At 47.2% G+C, this 19,271-nt stretch overlaps 1 protein-coding gene across 1 annotated transcript in view; it reads left to right on the forward strand.

The window, feature by feature from the left end:
- Positions 1 to 1,073: 1,073 nt before the first annotated feature.
- LOC126526721 (uncharacterized) overlaps positions 1,074 to 19,271 on the forward strand; it is a 418,451-nt gene continuing 400,253 nt past the window's right edge. Inside the window, exon 1 of the mRNA XM_050174576.3 lies at positions 1,074 to 1,189. The gene's annotated coding sequence lies outside the window, so the exon portion shown is untranslated. The remainder of the gene's footprint in view (positions 1,190 to 19,271) is intronic.

A 19,271-nucleotide genomic window follows, 5' to 3' on the forward strand; every position in this document is an offset into this window, starting at 1 on the left:
ATTTAACCTCATCTGCATTTTTCATTCGATAATGTGCATCGCAAGGCTTGACTGCGTTCACCGGTCCACGATAACGTGTGTGCAACTTGTACTCCGGTTGTTTGATACAATGAATTAGGATACCCTTAGAAGAGTGGCCCTTTTCAATGCTGTTTTTAGGCAAAGCTTTATTTTGTCATATTATCAGTCTCTTTGCTTATTTTGATGGCTCTTGTTCTTGATGTGATAACGGGTTGCATCTTAAGCACGGCTATTCTGAATTGCTTGCTGTGAACTAATGCTCTTTTTCTTTTGTACTATTCTACACATAACTGAGCGTTCCCTTTGTACATATGCCCATCCTGCATGGGCCCTCACAGCACCAGCACAGTTCTCGTACTGAATAAATTATGAATAAATTATTAATACCATTTTAGATATTGTAGAAATCCTGCCAGATCAGTCAATGAGCCTCAGCTGGAAAGCAGCGAAACTTATTCCATTTTTCATTTACAATATACTGCCGTATATTGACAAGGACCAAGCAGGTGCGCGTACTACAAAAATATAAAAGAACTTAATGCAAAACAAGGTGTCAAATACATGTCAAAGAAAACATCGAAACGCATTACAAACACAAGGCTTGCGCGTGTTGCAAAACACACACTTTTATTCATATTACGCGCAGGATCCATGGGCGACGCAGTCAAGCGACACGTGCTGAATCACTGCTACGCGCAAGCCGGATGAAAAGAAAAGCACAAAGAGCTCGCCTTCACTTGCGTCGTTTACAAGCAACGTTAGGCCTCGAGACGGCATTTTTTTTTTCCTTTTCAAAGGCAAGTGAGCGGGACGAGGGTGGCACATCGCTAACGCCATTGGTCAGCGCTTGTTGCCGCGGGCGGCGCTAATAGAAATCCCCGGCCGAGCCACGTTCTCAGTAATGCCGCCCAGCCTCGAGGCCGTGCGCGAGCTCGAAGCGTCGGTGGAGGGGTGCAGGAAACGCCAGGTACGCGAAAAACCACGCTGGCAGCTGCGGAAGGCAACAAAACAAAACGCGAGTGGCCGGACGAGAGCGAGTGCGGAAAGACGGGAAGGGTTTTTTTTTTTCCCATATACCGGATAGGGCACACTTTCTCCCGGCTCGGTCGGGTGCACACAAGGAGGGGCTGCGCTGTTGTGCTCACAAGAACGAAGCAGCCTGGAACCGGTAAGCGTCACCTCGCCTGCATACTGCAGGCGTTGGTTACTGTTACAATCGCTGGCTCAAGTCGTATGGCGGCAGTTTTACATCTCTGCGGGCTGTTTGTGCTCGCATACAAGCAGTATTGGTGCTTGAAAGTTAGAGGAGACTTGAGCTAAATTTAGCCATGTCCATGTGAACACCAACCAGCTAGCGGAACTCACCACGTTCCGTAATTTAGCCACTCCGGCAAAAAGCTGCGCAGAAGAGGCCTTACACACAGCGTCGAGTGGAGGAATATAGAGCGAGCACACGGTGTGAGAAAAGCACTAAATGTGCGAAATTTGCGCAAACATGGGTGAGAAATTCACACAACTGTGGCAGGCACGGCGCACAAGCTTTTAGCACTATGCATTCATGTTACCAGCGTAAATTCTCACAAAGACAGTGCGATTCTGCTGTTCGAAAAGTTCGTATCACATGAAGTGTTGGGTATGCAGCATAATGGCACGAAAGTTGATGCTAATTCATTTGCTGGAAACTTCTGATTTGTGCGTTTTGGCGGCATTGGTATTTGTTATGCAAGCACAAGGATATAGCTAACTATGCGTGGTTCGCATTGTATTCTCGTGTTTAGAGCCCACCTTTTGCTAATTTTAAGCAGGTTGCATTTATTAAATTAAGAATGAGTTTATTTATTCGTTCATAGCAGTTACAAAGTCCCTTGTTCGGTGACATTATGCGACAGGTATAAACTCCAGAAGCAACGGAAATGGTGTGCATCGGGTCGGCATCTTCACGAGTACCTTACAACGGCGGCTGGTACTGCAGTTGTGTACTATGCACCATGGTACCTCCATTGCGCGTTGCGTGCCATGGTACCAGCAGTGCACGTTGTGGTACCATGGCGTATGACTGGCCGGTACGCAAGTTAGACGGACATGCGCGACATTGCCTATAGGTAATTATTGAAAAGGTTGGGGAGCTGTACCCACGAAAGAAAGCGAAAGATGCCGACGAAGCTGCGGTCTCATTAGTGCTATGCAAGGCAATATATTAGAATCGTCAGACAGGACAAATTTAGCGGTAGGGTTGGGAATAGTGTCTTTAGGTTAGATTGGCAGGTTTCTGTATAAAAACTGGCGTACTAATGTTATGTAATTGTAATAGCCATGCGATTTCACAGAGCTAAGAAAATATTACCACACAGAAACCACTATTTAGCTGGTGGGATGGGACCGACTAAAACCATGCAATCTGTGAGCAGGAAGACATTTTAATGAAAGAGCAAAAGGCACCTTGCAATCACAAATTTTTTAGCTTGGGGAAAAGACGTTCAATAAAGCTTCGACTGAGGCTAGTTGGCATCGTTCTGATTGCTGCGCTACACTGTTTATACAAAAGACGTGCCAGGCATACATGTGCGTAAACACGTGCAGTGGCGAATAATGAACAGCTGAAGGTTTGCGCACAGGTGTGTCTGTCTCATTTTAGTCCTTCGAATAAACAGTATAGCGCCGCAAGCAGAACGTTCGGGAAAAGAAGTCACGGAGGCGGTGAGAACCAATGAGCATCGCCTTACTGAACATTCAGTGGCACTAGCCAGGCGTCATACGTGGCTTAAGAAGGTCGTTATGCATGTTGAATGGGTTCCCGTTTTTAAATATCTGGTTGTGTTACCGACAGTCCCTTTACGGGGACGTACGCGTAAACGAAATTCTGGGAAAGCTAATTAATTTCTTGGCTCTATCAAACCGGACATGATGTTTGCTTCAAAGGGCCCAACAGATGCTACATAGCGCACAATTACCAAACGTGAGTTGCAGTGTAATTCGTGATTGTGGAATACATGCCAACTAGTCGATTATGTCGCTGCTAAAGCGTGCAAAACCTTGGGATTTCTTCGCAGAAATGTGAACACTTCTCCACGGTCCATGTCGGAACTTTTCGTACAAGACTCAGGTCAGCTCGATTCTGGAATGCGCGTGTATGGTTTGGGACCCGTCTACTGGTCGAGACGTGGATGATTTGGAGAGGGTGCAGAACATTGCCTCTCGTTTCGTACCTGGCGCACGCGCGGCTCGGTACAGTGCATCGCGTGCGAAGGAAGCTGCTCGACAACTGCCGAAAGAAGTTGCGTCTCAAGTTTCTACATGCTATTCATTATTTAACTGTTCGGGTTGAGAATCTGCAAGAGCCTTTTTATAGACCCAATCGTGTTGACCATGATTTTAAAACCGTGACTTCACGACAAAAACTGAATTGTTTACAATGTCTCTCTTGCCTAAAACCATTAGGGAATGAAATAGACTGCCGACTGATGTTGCGAATGTTAAATCAAATGATGCTTTCCTTTTGATGTTGTAGATGTGCATTGCTAAGGGATCTGCCTTTTTTTGTGGGGGGGGGGGGGGGGGGGGCATTTACACTTTGCACTTAGAACTCTGTCTAGCAGCAGAGGTGTCATATGTACTTGTTTTACCTCCCTCCCCCCACGCTGTAATGCCTTGGCGCTGTAGGTTCCTTAATAAATAAAATAAAATATCGACATACCTGTTTAAAGTTTTGCGAACCGCACCTTCTCAGTTTTCGCCGGGAGACTTTCAACGACCGAGCAGTGTCTATTAAAAATATGCGCCTTATTCCTCTCTCACTGCAGCGAAGGGCTCAACGCGTTTCATCGTTAAATTTATAGACTGGACTACAACTTACCAGAGAAAAACTCTCGCGTAATCGAGAGGAGATGCAAGCATGAAATGGCAACCGGCCAACCAGATTGGTTGGCCACAATCTTAAAATGGGCCCAGTGCATGTTCTCAACGGCCCACGACACCATGTAATACTGTTGAACGGTCCATATGGACGCTGCCCAGCTAGCAGTAGAAAAGTGCCTGAAGGAGACGCCTATAACAATGAAGTGCATGGTACCTCTTTAACGTCGCTATGGGGAAATGAGAAATAAAATTCAGCGTACTAAAAGTTAGTTTGAGTGATAGTGTGAACAAACATTAGGAAGAATTCGGAAGCAATATTTTTTGGAACTTGTTTGGGTAATGACTAGCGTATGTAATGCGGTCCTGTACAAAGGGTTGGGGGCCGCAGACGGCATTTCCTTAAGATTGACCAGTTACCTGGATGATCTCGTTTTGTTCCCGCAACTTGCCCTGGTGTTCTCGTTTGAGTGCCCGCATGACGGCTGTGGCTTTCGGCTCAAAGTCACTTGAAGGTCGCCGACAACGGGAGCTAAACTGGCATCCATCAGCACGAACAGTAGGCAGACTAGTGGTCTCCCTATACCTCGTGCTAAACTTTTCACTGTCAAAAAAAAAAAAGGACACACAGTCTGTGCTCACAGACAGATATTTTCGCCTCTTGTTCCGAGAGTGTGACGGAAGGCTGACTGCGTGTGCATGCAGGTTCTGGCGAATCCGGTGAAAGTAGCTGCCTGGATAGCTCTGTTATCGGATCAAAAGTGTCTTGACTTTTGTTGTCTGCCGGGTTGTCCCGACATGTATGATGTGTGAATTTTTTAACTGCACGAAAATGTTAACATTGGGACATTGCAAATCATGGTGACGCTATTGTTACCATTCCAGTGTTCAAAGTGGAAGCCTCTAGATTAGAAATTATTTGCGCAGTTATGTGCGTAAGAACAAATTTACGTAATTATTTTGTAATTATTGAATATTTTGTAATTATTGAAATTTGGCTAAACCAAATGAGTAGTGCGGAGCCCGTCCTCTAATCATCTCGTCTAGGGAAGAAACTCCTGTAAGAGCTATTCGAAGAAATATTCCACATTTGAAGGATCTCTGAAAGCAACAGTGACGCATAAAAGGAGCGCCCATGACGTCAATATCATCACCATGCATTCTGTCACGCTGGTATCGCTGCTACCGCCACATGAGGAAGTACTTTGCGGTTCGCCTTTGTGGTAGTGCGATGTCTTGATGGCGGGTGGCGTACTAGAACTACGCATTACCTCGTACATTTGTTCTGTTGCCCAACATACGTTTGGCGGTAGGCATTCGTTGCTACATGGGCTGCATTAAAGCATTAAGGTGCTTGCTTCGGAAAAGAGAGTAAGAAAATGAAAGCGTGCCTGGCACTAGGCGCAGTCTCGTAAGGTCACGTCATTTGTGGCGATGGCGAGGCGACGACAAGCACATCACGGCCTTCGCCTGTCTCGCCTTGGAGGAGCCCTTAAATGTGAGAGGGATTTGTTCGCGCAGCTCTTACGGGAGGTTGTTGTACGAAGAATTTATCCGCTCAGCTAGATTATGTCAGAGACGGGCTCATTCGCTGACTTCTAATTGGCTTTAGTCACCTAAAAAAAAATTTAAAGCGAATTAAGAGGAAGCTTTAGCTCGGGTGCTTCTATACAAATACATGTAAAAGGAGAATTCATTGCACCACTGCACCAAATGTGACGAGGTGTGTTGCATTTAAAATAAAAACTGAAAATCTAGTGACTTTCAAAATTTTAATTTAGGTCATAAATTTTTTATTAAGGATTTGCAAAAATCGAACATTTTCAGAAAATGAAACTGTCAAGTTTACAACTTTGCAACTCAACCGTGAAAAGCAACGATACCACAATTATGTCAGTTACATCTAATAGAACATGTAAAGCGGACAAAATTGATATCTTACACATCAATCTCGAAAAACTGAGTAATATATGGAAATAAAGATTTTATAGAACCCTTGTACACAGCGCAACATGTTCACGTAAGATATAAAATGACATATCGAATTTGTCCGCTTTCAATGATCTAATGGATGCCGTTTACAGAACCACGATATCTCTTCTTGATGTAGAGCTATTAATTTGTAAACTTCGTACGTGCTTCTATTTCTTTCAGACTTTCGAAAATTCTTGTAACAAAATTGAAGCTTTCAACAAATTTGATCAAAATCGGTTCAGGGGTTATTTAAGAAAAACAATTTTGTGTTTTACATGTACTTGAATAGGCCACGTCGGAGTTGGGCCTGAGCTAAAGCTTCCTCTTAAGGCAACTTATACGCGCATAGGTGCGCAAATTACTCCTTACTAGATGCTGCCTACCTGGACACTCGCATGATGTTAATAACGTCGCTGTGATTTATTTTGCACTATTCGTTCGTTAATTTGGTTATATCGAGAAAAGAAAGGAGAGCAACCAGTATAAAATCTGTAGTTATCTTCGGAACAGGCCTTAGACAGCACATCTGTAGTGGTGCCTATACATTAAGCCGGTTCGTCATATATCTACGGCGGCGTTAAAAGCCAGCCGCCACAGCGATCTCTCAAGAGGAGAGGAGGACTGGGTGAGGTGGCGTTGTTTCTTGGCCAATAAGTTTGGAACAACAGTGCGCTGAAAACAAAAGAAGTTGTAGACTCAACGAAAGCGCCCATATATGAACGGGACAATTTATTGAAGGAACGGGTTAATATACTCTTCAACTGCGCATGCGCCCACAATTCAACTAAAGACAATGACAAAGAATCTTGAACAGGTGACTTATTATGTTAATTAAACCAAATGCAAAAAATAGAAAAAAGTGACGGAGTTAAAGAACAATCAAAAGCAGTGTGCTGCTCGGCCCACACCTATTTGTTTTTGATTGCTTACGTGGATGAGATGAGAGCTTAAGTCAACAATGAGAATGAATTCCGGAGTCTTGTGACATGACTGAAAAAAGCATAAATACCGTTTTGGAAGGATTGATGAAAAAATACTATTCAAACAACTTGAAATAAAATTATTAAAATCATGAAAACATTCATATCAATGCTTAACATTGCAGACAGAGAAGTAATTGACCGATCGATTGCAAGTACAGTGACGTCATCAGCGTAAAGGAAGCCTTCAATTTCTAAAAGACTAAAAATAAGTCGTCTATGTAAAGCAAAAACAGTCGCGGGCCGACTATTATGGTTCATTATGCAAAAAAGAGGTGAAGCGTGCAGACAGGACACAAGAGTAGAGAAGTGGACAACACGAACGCCGACTACCAACTGAAGAGAGCACGGGGGCGAAAAAAGAAGGAAGACACAAAACTCATCTGCGCAAGCTAAGGAATGGTAACACCACGCGTCAGTCGAGTACACGTTCCAGTCTACGTGAGACACAACTGTTAAGGCACTTAATCTCTTCCTTATGTAAAGTAATCGAAGGCTGACTCACACACGCACTTCCACCATTATAGATATGCCATGCCTCTACCATGACACGCGTGTCTTCATTCTTATGCCTGTACAATATCGCGCATTCATCTAACTCTGGCGTGCAGTTACAATCTTGGCAATGTAGGGAAAGATTAGAAGGCGATCCACAGGTTAACGACCTTTTATGTTCCATTAGCCTCTGATTGATGCAGCGTCCCGTTTGCCCTACATAGAACTGGCCACAGCTAAGGGGAATTTTATAAACCACACCCATACGACAGTCAGTAAAACTGTTGTTCTTATTGTGCTTCACTGGACAAATATCTGTTCGTTTTTTGCCTTTTACCTGCTCCTTTTTCCTCTGAACGGCAGCGCATATCTTGCCTAGCTTATTGGAAGGAGTGAAAGCAACATTAACATCATATCTACTTGCAACTTTTTAAGCCTGTGCGCCACTGAATGAATATACGGAATAGCCACTACTCTTCTTTTGCTATTACTGCTTTCTGTAATCACGTCCGTCCCCCGCGAAACCGACTTCTTTAGGCGCTCAGCCACAGTGGCCACTGCTACACAAGGATAACCTGCTTCTAGTAGGCGCCGGACATGCGCATTAAAACTAGCGCTCATTTTGTGCATGCAGGATCTGGTGAGAAAGACTTCAGGCATGACATGGCAATTCCATTTTTTACTACTTTGGAATGCTTGGATTGAAACTTTAGCAATGGCTTCGAAGATCTTGGGGAGTACTGCCAACAAACATGATTTTGTTCGAAGACCAAGGAAATATCAAGAAACTGACTTACGCGTCGCTGAGGAAGTTCCTTGGTAAACTTTAATCCTCCTACATAAAGTTTAATTTGCTCAGCTACTGAGGTAGCAGCGGAATCGAATTCTTCCCTATTGCATAAAATCAGGTAATCATCAACGTAACGAAATATCTTGATAACGCTATCACCTAAGGCTTTCTCTATGCAGTTGTCAACCTTACTCAGGTAAATATTGCTAAGAATAGGGGCAACCTTTGAGCCAATACAAATGCCTGATTTCTGCAGAAAAACGCCATCGCTCCACCCAATCAACGTCGACTTCAAGTACATCGAGAAGAAGTTAAAAATGAGCGCAGACGCGGCTGTGTCGGCTTACGCTTCTTTGAATGTTTTCGAACATTTTTTGTGTTCGCCGCCGATATTTAGGTCTTTTCTAAACCAGTTTCGCGCCAGCTTCCCGACGATACCTTTTTCGTTGGGGTGAGTGAAGGTTTCGGCGACTTATTGCACTTTGAGTGTGCGAAACGGTGCCTAGGGTTAGTTACGAGTACGGAGCTAGGGTTAGCTTCGAGTACAGCACTTTCGAGGCGGCGCCGGGCCTCGTAAGGCCCTTGCCGCCCTGAAAAGACGGCGAAGATGCCCGAAACGGTGACGGTTGAAGGCATGCACATCAATCCGGAAGACTTCGACGGAACTGGGTGAACCACCGCCCTAGACACCAGACGACTACGGGATCCGGCAAAGGCCGCGCCGCAGGAAAGCACGGCGACGAAGAACTGTTTCAACGCCCGCTCCCGCTCGACAGTTCCGAGGGTCGCAGCCGCTTCACGGCTCCCCCGGCTGCCGAGAGACGAGATTAAGATCATTGTCCGGCCCCGAGGAGGGCTCGACGTTTCGAAGGCGGACTTGGTGCTGCTGGCGAGGGCTCTGACCATGGCCGCGGCACTAACCGACCAACAAGCATCGGAGGACATGATCTGCCCCAACAAGGTACAAAATATTATTGTGATTTCGACTCCAGTGTCATCCAACGCCACCGCTTATGCCGGCATCCAGAAAATTCACACAAAAGTCGGCGCTTTCGAGGTCTCTGCATACGTGGCCGCGCCGGAAAACACTTGCAAAGGGGTCATCAGGAACGTTGGCCCCTCGATGGAAGAGCATGCCCTCAGAAGCATGATTGTAAATCAAAGGAACCCGACCGCCATTGAGGTGAAGAGAATCAAAAACGCGCATGTCGTTGTGATCCTCTTCGACGGACTTCGAGTCCCAAACAACGTCATGTGCGGAACGGCCCTATTGCCATTTTCACTTTACAAACGACAAGTCGACGTTCGTCACCCCTGTGTCCGGGTCGGGCCCAGGGCCGATGTATGCCACAGCAGCAAAGAAGAGAAAAGTAAATGCCACAACTGTGGAGAAGCGCTCCCAAACGGCGCTGCAGAACTACACAACTGCACCCCGAAATGCAAGCTCTGCGAGGGGAATCACCCCACGGGCGACCGTTCGTGCAGACAAAGATTTCACATCCCATACGTCGTGCGAAGACGCTGGAGAAGAAGACGAAACCACTCCGACAGAGAGGCCAACCCGTACGAGGTCAATGAACCAGCCAGCCATGCAGCAGGATCCGGCAGGTGGCTCCATCCCCAAGCAGTGCTCCCACTCCAGAGGGTGCTCTCAAGTCAGAGGGCGCTCTCAATCCAAAGGACGCTCCCAATCTAGAGGGCGCTCCCACTCCAGGGGCCCATCCCGGTCGAGATCCAGCTCCAGGCGGCCCGGCAAGAAAATGACATGGGCCGACATGGTCGGCAACAACGGTACTGCAGCGCCAACTTCAAAGCCAGGTCAGGCGCAGTCAGAGCACGTGGCAGACCCGCGAATACACACACTACAGAAGGAAAACAAAGCACTCAAACAGGAACTAGCTGAACTCAGGGCAACCCTAGCCAGGCTAGAAGGCCGTATCTTAACAAACAACACACCGACACCCATCCCTCAATCTTCAGACACCATGGTCGCATCGTGTAGCACACACAAACGCAGGGCCCTCGTCATCCAAACCGATGACACATCCGACGTGGACGCGTCTATGTCTGATGCCAGCGAGGCTCCTTCTAACGCCTCCGTCAGTGACAACAAAGCTAAGAAGTGCAGCAAGAAGAAGAGCAAGTACAACGTATCTCAATCGGCAATTACTGAAATTAAGGAGGTACTCACTCAAATCTGCGGCAGACTCGACCGCCTAGAAAGACCAATCGCTCATCCCAAAACCACGAAAATAATCCCCACGCCGGACCCAGGGCCCATGTCTGCCCTGGGACCCACACCTGCGCCGCCCGCACCCTCCAAGCCGCCAGGCTAAGTGAGTGAGCCCAACATAAATGGGGACATGCGAAACCAGTACAATGGATGACGCACCAGAATATTTCAAGATCTGGCAATGGAACTGTAACTCATTCAACAAAAAGAAATCTAACCTAACGCAATTCGTCAGATCATGTAAAGAAAAGCTACACGTCATCATCCTACAAGAATGCGGGGCGGAAAAGAACATTCAAAACATGTCCTTATCGGGGTACAGGGTTTCCAGGCCGACCCTGGACCCCGAGTTCAAAGAATCGAGGGGTGTTGATGTCAGCTTGTGTCAGATGTCAGCTTTGTGGAAAGGGACACCCCGACGTTCAAAAAAGGCCTGGAATCCATGCTCACTGAAATCATCCCCAATGGGGCCCTAAAGACCAACCTCTACATATTAAACGTCTACAGTTGCCCGACTAATAGACTAATAAACTTTAACAAACTTCTCGCATCGGTCGCGTCGCAAGCCAAGGACAGGCCACTGATCGTTGCCGGGGACTTCAGCGTGCACAACACCGTCTGTAGCTACGCCACTAATTACAGGAAAGGAATTAACCTTTCTTTTTATTTACATAATACTGCAGACCTCATGTGGTCCAAGCAGGAAGGGCAGATAACAAGGCATATTCACAAACGCCATGAAGTTATTGCACAGACAAAAGGTTTGATACATGACACAAATGAGCAAAACAAGTCAAAGGAAATACATTGCACATCAATCAGCACATCAAAATTCATTTGTAAGATTTCTTTCAAAACTGTCACTTGAGACAATCTGTTCAGGCAGTGCATTCCAATCGTTTATTGCGCGCGGAAAGTATGAGTAATTAAACAAGTTTGTTTCCGCAAAATATGGTGTTAGGGCATGGGTATGTTGGTGACGGGTTTTTCGTGTAGTTGAAGGTGTAACATAAGGTGAAGAAGAAATTCCAAACTTTCCCTGGATGAGTGAATGAAGAAACGTTAATCGAGCAATTTTGCGTCTTATGTGAAGAGGTTTAATTTCGTTGGAGGCCATTAAAGCAGATGGGGAATCAGTTCTCTTGAATTTATTGTAAATGAAGCGCACAGCCCGTCTTTGCACGTTTTCTATTTTTGCTATATCTTTTTTGGTGTACGGGTCCCACACTATAGCCGCATACTCAAGTTTGGGCCGAATAAGAGAGTTGTAGGCTAATAGCTTAACGTGACTGGGTGCTCCTTTGAGCTTATGTTTCAAAAATCTAAGTTTCTTTAACGCAGATGAACAGATGTAATCAACATGGTCACTCCAGTTAAGCTGTGAGTTTATTAAAGCGCCTAAATATTTGTATTTTTCGACTTCCGAGATAGTAGTGCCGTAAGCAGAGTAACTAAAGGGAATAGGACGTTTCTTTCTTGTCATGTGCCGAGTGTGCGGACACCCTAGGCATGCAACTCATCACGGACTCAAGGTTTCCGTCGTGCAGAGGCAACTCGGTTCAGAGGGGTACCACCCCGGACCTGACGTTCCTCAGAAACGCTGACGGGTCGTGGGACAACCTGCAAGAGGACCTTGGCAGTGATCAGTACATCCTAGAAATCAACGTCCGCATCACACCAACTTCTCCAAAGAATTACACCTACGTCGACTGGGACCTCTTCAGAAGAATGAGGGGTAATGCGGACAAACAAGGGGAAACCTTCGAAGAGCTCCTGGAAAATCTGAAAATTACTGTGGCCAATGCCACTAAAGTCATAAGCTTGGATCTGGAGGTGCCAGCCATGGACTCCAGACTCGCACACCTCCTGGAGGCCATGAACGCGCTAAGAGAAAGAAGGAATGGGCAGAGGCTAAACAGGAGGCTGAGGTCTAAATTAACGAAAATCAACAAAGAGATCGAAGAACACTCCAGAAAGTTGAATGCGCAGTAATGGGACGAAGTGTGTAATGAGGCAGACGGTAAAATGAGAAGGGGCAGCAAGTGGAGCCTTCTTAAGAACCTATTCGCCGACAACAACAAACCGGCCAAGAGTTATGCCTGACTAACGATCGAAAGGCTCGTTCATGTTCATACGAAAGAAGGCACGAGTCCGCGGGACTTTGCTGACGCCCTGGCAGACATCTACCTACCAGTAGAGCGCAAATCTATCCCGTGGGACAACCCGACACGCGAGTATAAGGGGACACCAACTATCGCTGGATCGTCCTTTTGAAGTTTCGGAGATTGTGACGCCCTTCATGAACCAAACGGACGCTCGGCCCCCGGCCCAGACGGACTAGCAAATAAACTACTCAGAAATCTAGATGACAAAGCCATAGAAATCATTACGAGCAAAATTAACGAGGTATCGGCTGAAGGCCGGGTGCCGGACGAATGGCGAACTGCCAATGTAGTCCTCGTCCCCAAACCCGGAAAACCGCTTCATGCAGAGAATCTGAGACCCACCTCCCTTACGTCGTGCCACGGCAAGGTCGCAGAACATGCCAACCACAATGGAATTGGAGAGCACATTGAAGAAAACGGCCTATTCCGCCACAATCTCATAGGCTTCAGAAAATCACTATCCACACAAGACGCCATGCTACTCATCAGGAACGCCGTCATAGGCAACAAATCCAGGGATGTAAAAGGCATCCTGGCGCTCCACTTAACCAAGGCCTTCGACACGGTCAGGCACGAGCACATCCTCAACAATATCTCCACTTTAGATCTCGGAGTAAATTTCCACAATTCTGTAAGATCGTTTTTGCCTAACCGAACAGCCACCCTAAACGTCGGACAAATCAGAAGCAGAAAGCACATGCTAGGTAACATCGGTACCCCGCAAGGGTCAGTGCTTTCACCGCTTCTTTTCAACATCGCAGCGCATGATCTCGCAAACAAACTCTCGAAAGTCCCGGGGGTAGGGCACGCGATTTACGCCGACGACATCACCATTTGGTCCACGAGCGGCCCGCTAGGCACTCTGGAGCAGAACCTACAGCAAGCGCTGGAAACCACGGAAGCTTTTCTTGCAAACACAGGACTGAAGCTCTCTCCCAGCAAATCGGAGCTCCTTCTGTGCAAACAAGGCCCCAGGCTAAGACAGACCCTTAGCTCCCTCCCCGTTCACCTACATACCAGGGACGGAGGAAACATCCCCAGGTGTAACACAATCAAGGTCCTGGGCATGGTCATTGGGGATTACAGCAATGACAACGCGGAGGCACTAAAACGCATCACAAAGAGCACCCTAACCTTCACCAGGGTCGTATCACGGGTCGCCAACAAAAGGGACCGACTGAAAGAGGACACCTCGTGAAAGCATTTCACGCCTTGCTCATCAGCCACGTAACCTACGCCGCCCCCTTCCTCAACTGGAAGAAGACGGAGCTGAATAAAATTGATACACTAATCAGAACGGGATTGAAAAAGGTCCTAAGCCTCCCTAGAAACACTAGCACGGAACGACTCCTCCAATTGGGGCTACAGAGCACGGCAACCGAACTCTTTGAGGCACAGCGAAACTCCCAAATTAGTCGGCTCTCACTCACAAGGGCGGGCATCGAGATCTTACTAGAAGCAGGCATACAGCCCCTCTTCATGCCACCAGAGAAGTCGCAACTATGCACAAACGCCAAGAGATCAATAGCTGTTGATCCCATACCACGAAACATACACCCCACCCACAACGAAGGGCGGAGAAAAGCGAGAGCGAAGGCAATCCTTGACAACATCAAACGTAACGAAACGCAAGTCTTCGTTGACGCGGCCAGATATTGGAATCGAGGCGCCTACGCGGTGTCTCTGGTGTACGCCCACGGCTGACTCGTCAACGCAGCCACGGTAGTTACCAACTTCACTCACGAAGCCGAAGAAATGGCCATCGCGGTGGCCCTTCGAAGCTGCGAAGGAGCGTCAGTCATTTACTCGGACTCAAGAACAGCTATTAGAACCATTTCGTCGGCCATCGTCTCTAGGAAAGCAGCTACGGTTATAAACACTATCTTCTTCCAAGAAACGGGAGCAGACAACCTCACGTCTCCACACATCACATGGTTCCAGGCCCACATGGGCAACATGTCCAGACCTCCTGACTGTAATCCGAACGAGCGGGCACACCAACTGGCGCGAGAGCTCACATTCCGCGTCTGCGGTCCACCCTCTCGCTTCAACCCAGCCTGGAGGGACCTAGACAACAAAGACCCGCTCGTATCATACCACGAAATCACTTCAAATCATAGGTTATCACGAAGAATTTTTCCTCCTCCTCAACCAAAGCTCAAAAAAGCACAGGCCGTCACTTACAGACAGTTGCAGACTAGGACATACATCGAACCAACAACACTAAGCAGGATCAATCCTGACCTTTCTACTGAATGCCCACACTGCGGCCACGAATACAACTTCGAACACATGCTCTGACTGTGCCCTGGCAACGCGAGCACGGACTTTCCCGGCCAGTCTTCCTGTGACTCAGCGCTCAGAAGCACAAAGCTCATCGCTCAGCTCAAGGCTGTCCAGAGGGCCCGGGCCGTCGCCGAAGGACTCTGTATACCGGCCCCGACCTGGGTGGAGCCGCCGGATCGATTTCCCCTCAGGACCTTAATAAAGTTCTAACTCACTCACTCAAGTGCATTGAAAGAATTTCCAGAAAAGCTCCCGTGGAAACACCGCATCTGTCAATAAAAGCCGACTCTTGCACTTGTTCTTTAATGCACTCATTTACGGAATTTAGCAATTCGTCATGCGGCAAGGTCAGTAAAACAGTCAGTAACTGCTGTTCTTATTGTGCTTCACTGGACAAACATCTGTTCGTTTTTTGCCTTTTACCTGCTCCTTTTTCCTTTGTACGGCAGCGCATATCTTACCTAGCTTGGCAGTACTCCCCAAGATCTTCGAAGCCGTTGCTAAACTTTCAATCCAAGCATTCCAAAGTAGTAACAAATGGAATTGCCATGTCGTGCCTTAAGTCTTCTCTCACCAGATCCTGCATGCACAAAATGAGCGCTAGTTTAAATGCGCAGGTCCGGCGCCTATTAGGAGCAGGTTATCCTAGTGTAGCAGTGGCCACTGTGGCTGAACGCCTAAAGAAGTCGGTTTCGCGGGGGACGGACGTGATTACAGAAAGCAGTAATAGCAAAAGAAGAGTAGTGGCTATTCCGTATATTCATTCAGGGGCGCACAGGCTTAAAAAAGTTGCAAGTAGATATGATGTTAATGTTGCTTTCACTGCTTCCAATAAGCTAGGCAAGATATGCGCTGCCGTTCAGAGGAAAAAGGAGCAGGTAAAAGGCAAAAAACGAACAGATATTTGTCCAGTGAAGCACAATAAGAACAACAGTTTTACTGGCTGTCGTATGGGTGTGGTTTATAAAATTCCCCTTAGCTGTGGCCAGTTCTACGTAGGGCAAACGGGACGGTGTATCAATCGGAGGCTTATGGAACATGAAAGGTCGTTAACCGGTCGATCGCCTTCTAATCTTTCCCTACATTGCCAAGATTGTAACTGCACGCCAGAGTTAGATAAATGCGCGATATTGTAGAGGCATAAGAATGAAGACACGCGTCTTATGGTAGAGGCATGGCATATCTGTAATGGTGGAAGTGCGTGCGTGAGTCAGCCTTCGATTACTTTACATAAGGAAGAGATTAGGTGCCTTAACAGTTGTCTCCCACGTAGACTGGCACGTGTACCCGACTGACACGTGGTGTTACCATTCCTGAGCTTGCGCAGATGAGTTTTGTGTCTTCCTTCTTTTTTCGCCCCTGTGCTCCCTTCAGTTGATAGTCGGCGTTCGTGTTGTCCACTTCTCTACTCTTGTGTCCTCTCTGCATGCCTCACCTCTTTTTTGCATAATGAATCCTTACCAACTAGCTCAGCTTTCTGTCGTTCCATATTGGTGCCTGCGGTACTCCCTTGCTTCTTATTTGGAAATTAGAAACTTCATGACGAACTAGCGCATGTAGCTTGTTGCTACTAGTCACGTGACCTTCAAAAACGACATGTCTGCACAGCGCAAAAGACGACGACACAAGACAGAACACAACACAGGCGCTGACTTCAACTAAGCTATATTTGCGAAGCCGCCAGAACTACATACTTTTGACATGAGCAAAAAGGAATAAAAACTTTTGTATGATGTCACACATATTGTGAACCCCTGTCGCATCATAGCCAGATACTCGATTTCGTTTTTAGTAAGAGGAACAGATGGAATGCTGATGCAAAGGTGACGCAGCCGCTGCATCTTGTCAGCCTCTATGATTCTACGGGTAAGCTGTTGACGGTGTTTCGAGATAATGACGCATTTTTCAAGTTCAGGCAGGGGATCCCTGTGCTGGACGTATTAGCCTCGAAGGCCACTTTTGTTTATCTGTCAGCCCATTCCAAGCTGGTTAAACGGGGCATTGTAATCTTTGCTTGACAAATGCTCTAAATAAGTCTTGCTGCCACTCTTTAAAGGGCCCCTCACCAGGCCCCGCGGTAAATTTCGGTTATAGGCTGGAAGTTGTTACGTACCCTCTAAGGAGCCTTCAGCCGCAAGAATTTCAGTGCCGCGAACCGGTGATTTCAGGAGGCGGGCGCCGAGACGCTTGGCCCGTCGAGGCCCCGTTCCTTCCCGGCGTTCTCCAATACCGGAGCTCGCGTGACGCGTCAGTCACGGGCTCCGCCTTCATTTCTTCTCCGCCTTCTTGCTGCGCGGCGCACATCCGCTGACGGCGTCGCACGCCAGCTGCTGTGATTGTCTCGTTTCGCGCATGGTGCGCGCTGTGCACGAGAACTGGTCGTGTAGGTCAGTGCTACGTGAACACCAATGCAGACGAAGCGGATCACTGAACATTATCGCACGCTGGAACATGGCAGAAAATGGCATAGTTTCGGTGTCAGCGCGCGCCACAGCACGACGTGGGAACAAGCAGACGAAGTGGAAGTACATGTCTGTTGCGGTGGTGCGAAGTAAAACAAGAGCACGCCGACATTTGGTTGTGTGTTTTAATATTTCTCTAAGCCTTAATTCGTCTATCGATGCAACAGATTGCTCAAACAACAGATGTTATTGCCTTCAATGCTTCTTGAAATGTCGTGCCACTATGAGCTACGTCACAGCACTGCCATGTACGTAGGCGCATTTGTGCGATATGCGGCGACTCTCCGGCTCGAAGCCTAGTTCCCGTGAGGAGAAGGGCAAACGGCGTTCGGTTTGAAATTTGAGCTCTTTTCGCGGCGCGTAGCTATGTAATACTTAGCAGACATCATTGTTAGCGCACATTGTATGCACCGTGCTTGTCGGCTCAAAATGGCCAGACCTAGTGAGGTCTGGCCATTAGCGAGCGCTTTTCTTGCGCCTGACATGTGCTGAGTACCCCGAGCTTTTGTTAGTTTCGATAGCAGAAAAGACGTTAAAGAAAATCAAGCTGGCAGACAAGGCACCAGCAGACAGCGCTGCCAGAGACAGCAAGCGAGTCACCGTGCTCTCTTACTTGCACAAGATATCGCACATCTTGAAAAAGATAGGTAATAAAGTAGACGTGAAAGTTGTTTTTTCTGCTCCCTAATAATCATCAATACTGTGCAATCCGCCGGGCTGATTTGCCATATTCATTTCCCCAGTGCTTTGAGTTGTCGATTAATTGTAACCGATTGTTGTCGATTGTAACCAAATACAAAGTATCTGGCGTTACGCTGTCAGAAGATATGAACTGGACATATCACATTGAAGTAATTATGAAATCATTGTCATCTGCCGCCGGTGCATTGTCCCGTTGCCGTCATTTTTTTCCGCAGAAAGTAAAGTTGCACATATATTATGCCCAGGATGAGGACGAATTTCACAGCGAAGGTGTATACGGCTAGCCGATTCGTCCGTCTGCCCGTACGCCGAAAACTCCTCTCGCGCAACAGCGGTCATGCAAGCGCGACAAAAAAAGAAAGAAAAAAAAAAGAAGTGTGCAAGCGCAAAAAAAAAAAAAAAAAAAGAGGAGAGGCTTGCGATTGGCTGCACCAGTAGCGACGTCGTTGCTCCCCGTCGTAGCTGAGCGCGCGCGTAGCACTTCCTCGCTGGCTCAGGTAGGCCGCGCGTCGTACGTACTCCTGGCAGGCAGCTTTCGACCAGCAAGACCCCGAGCAGAATCGGGAAGCGCTGCAGCCCGGGCACTAGAACAGGCTCGTGCTGCCGAGCGCAAGCAGCAACTGCGTACCCAGGCAGCCTACCAAGCGGTGATTTATTGAACCGTCGAGATTAACCCAATTAACCGTCGGCATTAACCCAGCTTTGCTGGTTAATCATCTGTACGGAGTGCTTGGGCATTGATTTTTCCTCAACTGCGAGGCTTTCTTTATGAGAAACCTGTATGGGCTTGCCTTGTATCTTCGTGCTACAATTCGAGTGGACGCTAATTTTTCCCTTTCATCGACTAGCTTGTACTAATCAAGTGCATTACGTCGAAACCTGCACCAGTAAACTTAAAATGATGTATAATATTCAATATTTCGTTTGGACCATTGGGTAACAGATACGATAGCAAGAAATGCTGAAATGAAGGCTGCATATTGTTGGTCATATGAGCTGTGATCAAAAAAGAAACCATTAAATGCGTTGACGATGTCTAATGGCTGGTTACAGGTGACGTTGAATAATCCCAGTTTTTACGGGTTTTTCCTCTATAGTCCTGTTTCCACGTGATATTGACACGTGTGCTTTATATTTATCCGGTGACCGCTGTTCAACGGCTAACAAATGTGAAACGTCATCGCCCGCGCGAGACGCGCCTGCATGTATCGGAAGTCTCTCGAATGTTCTTGATGGTTCGATCCGTTGTCTATTGTGACTGCACCTTCTGTAACCTGATTGTATACGTGATGCGAATTCTGTAGTAATTTT

The sequence above is a fragment of the Dermacentor andersoni genome, chromosome 8 (assembly GCF_023375885.2).
Source record: "Dermacentor andersoni chromosome 8, qqDerAnde1_hic_scaffold, whole genome shotgun sequence".
NCBI lineage: Eukaryota > Metazoa > Arthropoda > Arachnida > Ixodida > Ixodidae > Dermacentor > Dermacentor andersoni.